General features: G+C 41.9%; 1 long non-coding RNA gene across 1 annotated transcript; it reads left to right on the top strand.

The window, feature by feature from the left end:
- The first annotated feature begins 4,150 nt into the window (after positions 1-4,150).
- On the top strand, positions 4,151-8,452 carry LOC141796325 (uncharacterized). Its single transcript, XR_012598884.1, has 4 exons — positions 4,151-4,492; positions 5,652-5,750; positions 5,891-6,007; positions 6,111-8,452. It is a non-coding gene; the product is annotated as an uncharacterized LOC141796325 (long non-coding RNA).
- Positions 8,453-9,217: the final 765 nt, after the last annotated feature.

Raw genomic sequence — 9,217 nt, 5'->3', positions numbered from 1 at the left:
ATTGTCCTCAAAATATTTTAATAACAAATTACCAAGACAGAAGTGGCATAAATGAACGAACCAGAAAAAAGTCGCAGCGCGGCAAGTGGAGTTACTGCTGTTTGGCTTTGTACAGTAGTGTGTTACGGTGTTGCAGCATATTTGCGTTTCAACGCAAGCTCAACCATCCGCTTCCCCCAAGATAGTGCCATGAGTGATGGTTGATCTTTATATTGTCCTCAATATATTCTAATAACAAATTACCAAGCCAGAGGTGGCATAAATGAAAGAACTGGAAAAAAAGTTGCAGCGCAGTATGTGAAGTTACTGCTTTCTGGCTTTGTTTTTGTTTAAATTTTGTGGTTGCTGCAATTTTTACATCCATTTATTTCTGAAACGGTATATAGTTTAATCAGGAAAGGTTGACAGAAGATAAAGGGAATGTCACAGAGTAAATTTTACATCTTAACTCAATTTTGACCAAATATGTAGTTAGTGCTCTTTGCCTCAGTAGGGCAGAGGGGTCCTCCAGGACCAGGATTGGGTAACATTGGACTAGACTGATGAAGAAACAGTGCCAATCATGGCAGCAACTCAGTGGTTTACTACTGGGATTATAACCCACAACCATCTCTAGGGTTTACAGAGAATGGTCCCACAAAGAGAAAATTTCCAGTGAGTGGCAGTCCTATGGGTCAAAATGCCTTGTTGATGCCAGAGGTCAGGGGAGAATGGACAGACTGGTTGGAGCTGATAGAAAGGCAACAGTAACTCAAATAACCACTGGTTACAACCGAGGTTTACAGAAGAGCATCTCTGAACACACAACACGTCCAACTTTGAGGCAGATGGACTACAGCAGCAGAAGACCACACCGGGTGACCCTCCTGTTAACTAAGAACAGGAAACTGAGGCTACAATTCACACAGCAACACCAAAACTGGACAATAGAAGATTGGAAAAACGTTGCCTGGTCTGATGAGTCTGGATTTCTGCTCCACATTCAGATGGTAGGGTCAGAATTTGGCATCAACAACATGAAAGCATGGATCCATCCTGCCTTGTATCAACGGTTCAGGCTGCTGCTGCTGGTGTAATGGTGTGGGGGATATTTTCTTGGCTGACTTCGGGCCCCCTCACTACCAACAGAGCCTGGTTTAAAGCCGGGCTTAAACTGTATGTATTTAAATCATTTGACTCAGCTCCATCTCAAACAAGGGCTGGGTGATATGGCATTTTATCCATACCTTGATATTTTTAGGCCATGTCTGGGTATACGATATATATCATGATATTTTGACTTAGCTTTGTGATGTTGTTTTGATGCATACAATCGAACCACAATGGCAAAACTCTGGCCCTCATTTATCAAACGTGCGTACGCCTGAAAAATGGGTGCACGCTCCTTTTCATGCATAGATCGGCATTTATCAATCTGAACGTGGGCATTGGATACGCTCAAATCCCACACCAGGTCTGAGTTTGTGAACGCAAGTTTCATGTCAGTGGAGAGCACAGTGCAGCGAGGGAAGGAGAGTTATTCGATCAGATGAGCGCAAAACATTTTCAGACAGAAAAACTGAAGTTCTTGGATTAATATTTAGATCCTTGAATCAGATATGACACCAAGAATGTTTCTAACATTTCACTCTTCTCCCACCAATCTATGAAATACTCAGCTATGAAAGAGCAGCACGGGCTGTCAGCTGATTTCTCCCCATAAAAAAATGTGGTTCCTTTATTAGTTTACTTTAAAAAAATAAAATAAAAATAGAGAGGTGGTTATCAGTTTTCAATATACTCCCATGTCCATGATTAAGTCCCCGCAGAGAACAGAGGACGCTGGATCAGACTTGTAGCCTGAATTTTTTAAAGGAAGCTGTATTGATTACAGGATTCACTGTGAAGATGATTATTTCACTCCTCATAATATTATCACATAAACGTGAACTGTGTGCAAAAAGTAGTGACTATTTCATAACAAAGGACATTAATTTACATGAGATCACAACCTATGTACTTGTGGTATGAATAATCATAAAACTCAGGTCTACCCCTGTGTAATTGTGCACGATGGACACACTTCAGCTCCACTCCCTCCTCAGTCTGTGACAGGTTCAGGCTGGAGTCTGCAGCTTGTTTCAGAGCTCAAACACATTTTAAAAGACAACTTTCCACGTTTCTGGACCTGAACAGAAACATTTTATAATATTGCGCTTCTAATAGTCAGACATCACAGATGAATTAATCATAGTATAAACGAAGGCTGTGTGAATTAAATGTTTAAAACTCTGCTTTATTTTACTTTGTCACATCCACACTGCTGAATCACTGCAGTGATTTCCTTGCAGGTGAGTTTTTTCTGATTCACTCTACTTTTCCGACTGCAATGCAATCTGGCGTCATTTCCTCTCTACCTCTGTTGCTATGGCGTTGTCTATCATTGCATACCCACCAAAAGCGTTGAGAGCAAATGTATTTGCGTGTCAAGTGAAATCGCGCCGTGCTTGACACTCGAGTTTTGACACTCGAGTTTTGACCCCGGTACAAATATGCAAAAAACGCTCACCGCTTGCCGCGGCTTCGATGCACACTACGGGTACGGGAGGACCAGCGATGGTGGAATCCTGGCCAACTCTGCCTTTGGTCGGGCCCTCCGCTCTGGCACCCTCCAGCTGCCTGCTGACCATCTGCTGCCTGGAGCTGACCACAGGGGACCCTAGCCGCACGTCTTTGTTGCTGATGAGGCTTTTCCACTCCGGAGAAAACTTATGAGGCCATTCCCAGGGCGCACCCTTGCCAGAGACCAAAGGGTATTCAACTGCCACCTGTCACGGCACGGCTGGTGGTTGAGTGTGCCTTTGGTATCCTGGCATCTCAGTGGCGGCTGTACGGGCGTGCTATGGAGGTCCAGCCAGATGTCGCAGAGAAGTGCGTCAAGGCAACATGCGTGCTCCACAACTTCCTGCGGATGTTGACCACTACGCCTGCAGTGAGGGGCATCGGTCCAGGTGGAGATGTGGAGATGCTGCCAGGTCTTGGCAGAGTTGCAGCCAGCAACTAAGGACGAGAGGCCATCAGGATGCGGGAGACCTTCTCGTCCTACTTCTCTGTAGAGGGAGCAGTCCAGTGGCAGGCCAACATTTAGTGCATGAGCACACTTTCAACAGCTCTTTTCAGAGCCACCCAAACATCCTAAAGAGCAAACGTCCTGCAGTATCACTACTCTGTGACAGTGTCACCAAAAACGAAGATCTGATTTAATGAGGGAAGTATTATTGAGAATGAAATGAATGAAAATGTGATTAATGAAATTAATGAAAGGTTTTCAGTACTATGAAAATAAATCCCTGTTCAAACAAATGTAAGATAGGATGGGGTACCTGTTGCAATGTTTTATGAGTGGTTTATGGTTAGGAAAAAGAGAAAATAAAGGACGAAATTATGAAAGGAGGCCGTGGCGTCAGGGATGGGGCAGAGAGGAGGTTGAGAGGGAAAAGGACAATGAAACAGGCGTGCCTGTAGAAAGGGTCTGGAAAACCATAAAAAAGTAATAAATCGGCGATACCGATCCAATACCGATACTTAGTGTAAATACATGTAATGGGTCTGGTAAATCTAAAGAAAAAATAATCAGCGCATTTCAAATCATTCCACTAACTTGAATTTGCCAGTACAGTATTTCATTAAATGAATAAATGTCCCGATGATTTCACAAGTTTGTCAATACCTACATTTTGAATTATTTATTCAACAGTTAAAGAAAATCAGATGGGTTGTTAATTTATAATGGGTATATTTTATAGATTAAATGTTATCTTTTATTTATGTTTTCTAGAAGATAGTTTTCTTAACTCAACATGACTGTTTTATTGCAACTGTTCTTTACTGACACCTGTTGTTTGTAATCCACTTCAAATAATAAATTCCTTAGGGAACCTTACCTGAATTAATCCAGGCTGTTTTGCCTATGTGAGATTATCTCCTTGACTCATGTATTATTACTCTAAATGAACTCATGCAGTTATTTATTGAAGCATGTATTTATTTTGTGGCTTATTTCATAGACATATCTATTAATTGGAACAATAGCAACAGTGCTTAGCAACACTTAAAGCCCCACATTTTCTCCCTCTGTACCATGGGCGGAGCTAGAGGGGGGGCCGGGGTAGCACTGGACCCCCCTGAAATCTGATTGGACCCCCCAGGTGCCACCCCAGATGTTTGACATATCGCAGCACCGTACGTCTTGTCTGAAGCTGCCAGTTGCATTTTTAAATCAGTGAAGCCTATTGACTGCTGTCCCTCCTGTACAGTAGTTGGCGCTATGCACCACAAAGCGTTGCAATCCACGTTCATTAGGAGAAGAAGAAGAATCGCCACTGAAGCAGAGGAAGATTTGAATCTGATTCGAACTGAAGACCGTTATCTTTGCTGGAGACAGGAGATCAACAAATTGTTGAAAAAGGAGACGAAGGAAACCTTTCGTGGACAGTGAAATCCTTGTCGTAAAGTAAGTTAAACGCTGGTGTCCTGATGAGTCACTGTTTAAAATAACTTTTGTAGATAGATTTTTGTTGTTGTTGCTACAAGCAGAGAGCCACGACATCAAGCAAACGTTAACGTTACATTTCATGGCGTCTAGCTTCCTACAGCCGCTCAATATTAACGTCTACATTTTATTCATTTGGGTCGCTATTTTTATACGATTTTACGTGTTTCTCCAATGATTCTAGAGATATAAAACTGGAGAATTAGCCAGTTAGCTGTTTCATGCTCCGTTGCCTTAAATGAAACGTAACGTGAACACGGTAGTTAGCCTGCTGTCAACTAGCTGTAAAGTCTGAATATTAAACATTGGTCTACGTTTTTTTATTTACACTGACATTTTTTAGGCTTGAAATAGGGATTTAATAACATTGTGTGATCATAAGTGATGCTAGGAGTAACGTTAACAAGACTGGCTTATTTTTTCATAGGGTCAGTTGAGAATGAAAAGGCAGGGGGAGAAGATTTATGACCTCTTTGTAAAGAGAACCAAGTCAGGAAAAGATGAGGCAGGCAGACAGCCAGAATTCAGGTCTGCTAGCAGCTCCCATCCTGGGACGAGTCAGGAGGAGAGAGAATCTGATGCTCACAGCCCATCATCACCAGGTCAGAGCATAGAAGCAGTCACATGCTCACTTCAATAGTAATTTTAAGTTTCAGGGTTCCTACGCTAGTATGGAAAGTATGGAATTTGATTTTCTACATTTCCAGGTCTGTAGTATGGAAAAAAGAAAAAAAAAAAGTATGGAAATATATTTATCTTAATACTTATCTGGGTTATCTTGAGATGTTTGGGTTAATTATTTTGCATACACCTATCTACAATCTCCTGGAAATAATTCAGTGACATAATGGGATACAAATTCAGAATAATGATAACAAATGATTTGCATGATGAATTGCATAATCTATTCACATGATACACATCTTATTACTCAAATGTCACAAATGATTTCTGACTTTGTTACTGAGAAGTCTGGGAATTAGGGTCTGGAAATTTTAAATGTGTCGGAGTTATTTATTTATTTTGATATTTTGAAGTGTTGGTTACTGATGTGTGTTGTTTTTTTTTAATGGCGATTGTATGTTTATTTTGCTTACACTAATACTTTTATACAATGTAGTTCCATTGAGGGAGGACACAGAAGACAAAGGTGGCAGCTCCCTTCCTGGGACTAGTCCGGAGAGAGAATGCACAACACAGCAAAGCCCATCATCACCAGGTCAGAGCATAGACAGAAACAGTCACATGCTCAGTTCTGTAATTAAGCTTAGTTTTAGATATTTTTAAATGTTGGTCCTGATGAGTGTTGTTTTTTAATGGTGGTTGCCTTTTTTATTTTGATTACGCTTTACAATGTAGTTCCATCTAAGGAGGACACAGAGGCCTCTGAGGATGAGGATGCCAATGAGCAACAAGAGCCAGACCCAGAGCCAGCTGTCCCCAGCACGAATTTCACTCAGCCGAGAGGACCTGGTGGTAGGTCTACTTACCTGAAACTTGATAGCTAGCTGCAGTTATTTTCTAATAATCTTCTGGATCCCTTAATTGTGTTTTCATGACTGTTTTATTTGTATTCCAGATATTTCAAGATGCAAAGAGGAGGGACCAGTTCAGCCTTGTCTGACACATTTCCCCAGAACCCAGCATGGATCAAGGAAGAGGGCATTCTGCAGTGCCTGGTACAGAGCCAATTCTTGGCTTGAATACTCAATCCTGAAAGACTCTTCCTACTGCTTTGCCTGCAGACATTTCTCCTTGCCTAATGCACCAGACTCTGCCTTTTCCTCAGAGTCAGGCTTCTCCAATTGGAAGAAAGCGTTGTCAAAGGAGGCTGGGTTTAAACTCCACTCAAAATCAGAAATGCATGTCAATGCAATGTATGCATGGAATCAGTGTAAAAAGGCTACTGAGATGAACACAACCATGTTAAACTCTTTGAACATGAACCGACAAAAAAAAGTGGAGGAAAATCAACATTATGTGAAAACAATAGCAAATGTTTTTTCTGTTAACGGCAACTCAAAACATTGCACAAAGAGGCCATCGGGAGTCTGAGGACTCTCATAATAAGGGGAACTTTTTGGCCATACTGGATGAAATAGCAAAACACGATAAATTCATTGAAAAGAGGCTCGATGCATGTGGCAATGCAAAATACACAAGCCACCAAATTCAAAACGAAATCCTACAGGGTTTAGCTGAGATGGTCCAGACTGAAATTATCAAAGAAGTAAAAGAAAATGAAGTTTTCAGTGTGATTGCAGATGAGACAAAAGACCTCCAAAAAAAAGAACAAATGTCTATAGTCATAAGGTATTATTACAAAGGTGCCATTCATGAAAGTTTTCTGTGCTTCCAGGCAGCTGAAAGCCTTGATGCAGCAGGTCTCAGTCAATTGATTGTCAGCTGTCTAGAGAGGCATGGTCTGGACTACAGAAATAACCTTGTAGGACAAGGGTACGACGGTGCATCTGTCATGAGCGGTAAACATTCTGGAGTATCTGCAAGAATTCAAAACAATGCCAGATTTGCATTTTACGTTCACTGTAATGCGCATTGCTTGAATTTAGTTCTTGTTGATGCTACAAAAGCAGTGCCCGAGGTTGTTGATTTTTTTGCACTGCTGCAGCAGCTGTATAACTTTGTGTCTGGCTCATATGTGCATCTGAAGTGGCTTGCAGTTCAGAAAGAGCTGTATCCATCACAGCAGCCCAGGGAGCTACAGGCACTTACAGACACAAGGTGGGCCTGCAGATACACAGCGTGCCGTAATCTGAGAGACAGGCTGCCAGCAGTTCTTAGACTGTTGCAGGATCTTTCACTTGAAAGACACGGAGAAAGGTCAGTGGAGGCAAGGGGTCTTCTTTCTCAGATAGATCTGCAGTTCATGGGGCTTTTGGTTACCTTTTGTAAAGTGCTTGGTGATGCCAAATGTCTTTCTGACATGCTCCAGTCCAGCACTCTTGATCTAGCAAGGGCTGTGGATCTAGTGGGTGCCCTTACAGACACTTTCCAGGACTACAGAACTGAGAATTACTTTGATGAACTATGGAAAGAGGTTGAGGAGCTTGCTGAGCAGTGCAAAATCAGTGTACAAACACAACCTAAAAGACATTCTAGAATAAGCTCAAGATTTCTTGACTCACTGGTGATGAGCACTGTAGGACAGAGAAACTGTGATGATGAAGGCTTCCACAGATCACTCTTCTATCAAGTGATTGACTGTCTCATAACTGAGCTGAACAGGCGTTTTTCAAAAAAAAGTTGTGAGATCATGCAAGGTGTGCAGTCCCTGAACCCAAAAAGTGCAACTTTCTTAAGTGAGGAGCCTCTATTTGCCTTTGCACAGACCTTTGAGTCAGACCTCAGTGACCTCAAACATGAAGTTCACCAAACCAAGCGACTTCTAGACAGGAGAGTGAAAAGTGGATTAGACAGACCATCTACTTTGCTTGATTTCATTGTGTTTCTCGAGCCTTACAAAGAGGTTTTCCATGAGATATTCAGACTTTGCAAGATTGCTGTTGTTACTCCAGTCAGCACTGCTTCCTGTGAAAGAAGCTTCTCTGCTTTAAAACTGATTAAAACTCACCTCAGAACCACCATGGCTGATGACAGGTTAAGCCACCTTGGAACTCTCAGTATCGAGTCAAGAAGGGCACGTGCCCTCAACATGGATGACTTTGTGCAACGTTTTGCGATTTCTCACCATAACCGAAGGATCATGCTTTTCTGAACTTGTATAAGTGAGCTAGTGTCTCTGGTTATGACTAAGCTCTTCACTATGTTCTACCTAGACCAAGGATAGTTTAAGAGTCACACAGTACCCTTTGTCATGATGAAAACCTGCACACTGTGTGTGTGTGTGTGTGTGTGTGTGTGTGTGTGTGTGTGTGTGTGTGTGTGTGTGTGTGTGTTAGTGTGTGTGTGTGTGTGTGTGTGTGTGTGTGTGTGAGAGAGAGAGAGAGAGAGAGAGTGTGAGTATGAGAGAGAGAGATATTGTGTGAGTAACTATGAATGTGTTTTGTAAAAATGAGTTATTATGAATGAGTTATTGAAAAGTTGTTACCAAGTTGTGTTTTACATTTTCTGCATTCTTAAGATATTGATGGGGGGGGGGGGGGGGGGGGGGAATGTAACTATTAATTCACAATTTTTTTTTAAATTTGTTGTTTTTAATGCATTATTGAAAAATTGTTGCAAAGGTATGTTTCACAGTTTCTACATTGTTAATAAACTGCAAATTATATATTCATAAATCTCATCTCCTGTGAGCTTAGTATGTACATTTCAACATTTGACACTACGAATGCAATCAATAAGTCGAGAAACAAATTCAATGTTATAGTCTGTGGACCCCCTGAAATAGCCTTGGCCACCCCCTGGCCACCCCATGGATGAAAGTCTAGCTCCGCCACTGCTCTGTACCTGGATGGTGTCTGTCTGCAGCACTGAAGGATTTAGAGACGTGTGTCTCACCCTAGCAGCACCTGACGCTGACCTCTCCTCCTCCTCTGTCCCGCTCATCATAAATGCCTCGTATTCTTGGTCATGATTCAACCTGAGGTGTTTAATAAGGATCGCTGTGTTGCTACAATAGCTCCACACATGACTTCTTTTGCACTTTACCATTCTTTCCTGTGACAGCGTAAAGTGAGTGACAGGCTGAGCAGTGTACAGCGGCAC

Source organism: Halichoeres trimaculatus, unplaced genomic scaffold (assembly GCF_033239565.1).
Source record: "Halichoeres trimaculatus isolate MK-OKI-2021-1 unplaced genomic scaffold, fHalTri1.1 fHalTri1_scaffold_10, whole genome shotgun sequence".
In the NCBI taxonomy this organism is placed as follows: Eukaryota; Metazoa; Chordata; class Actinopteri; order Labriformes; family Labridae; genus Halichoeres; species Halichoeres trimaculatus.
The sequence above is the reverse complement of the archived record's forward strand: the minus strand, read 5'-3'. Positions and strand labels throughout refer to the sequence as shown.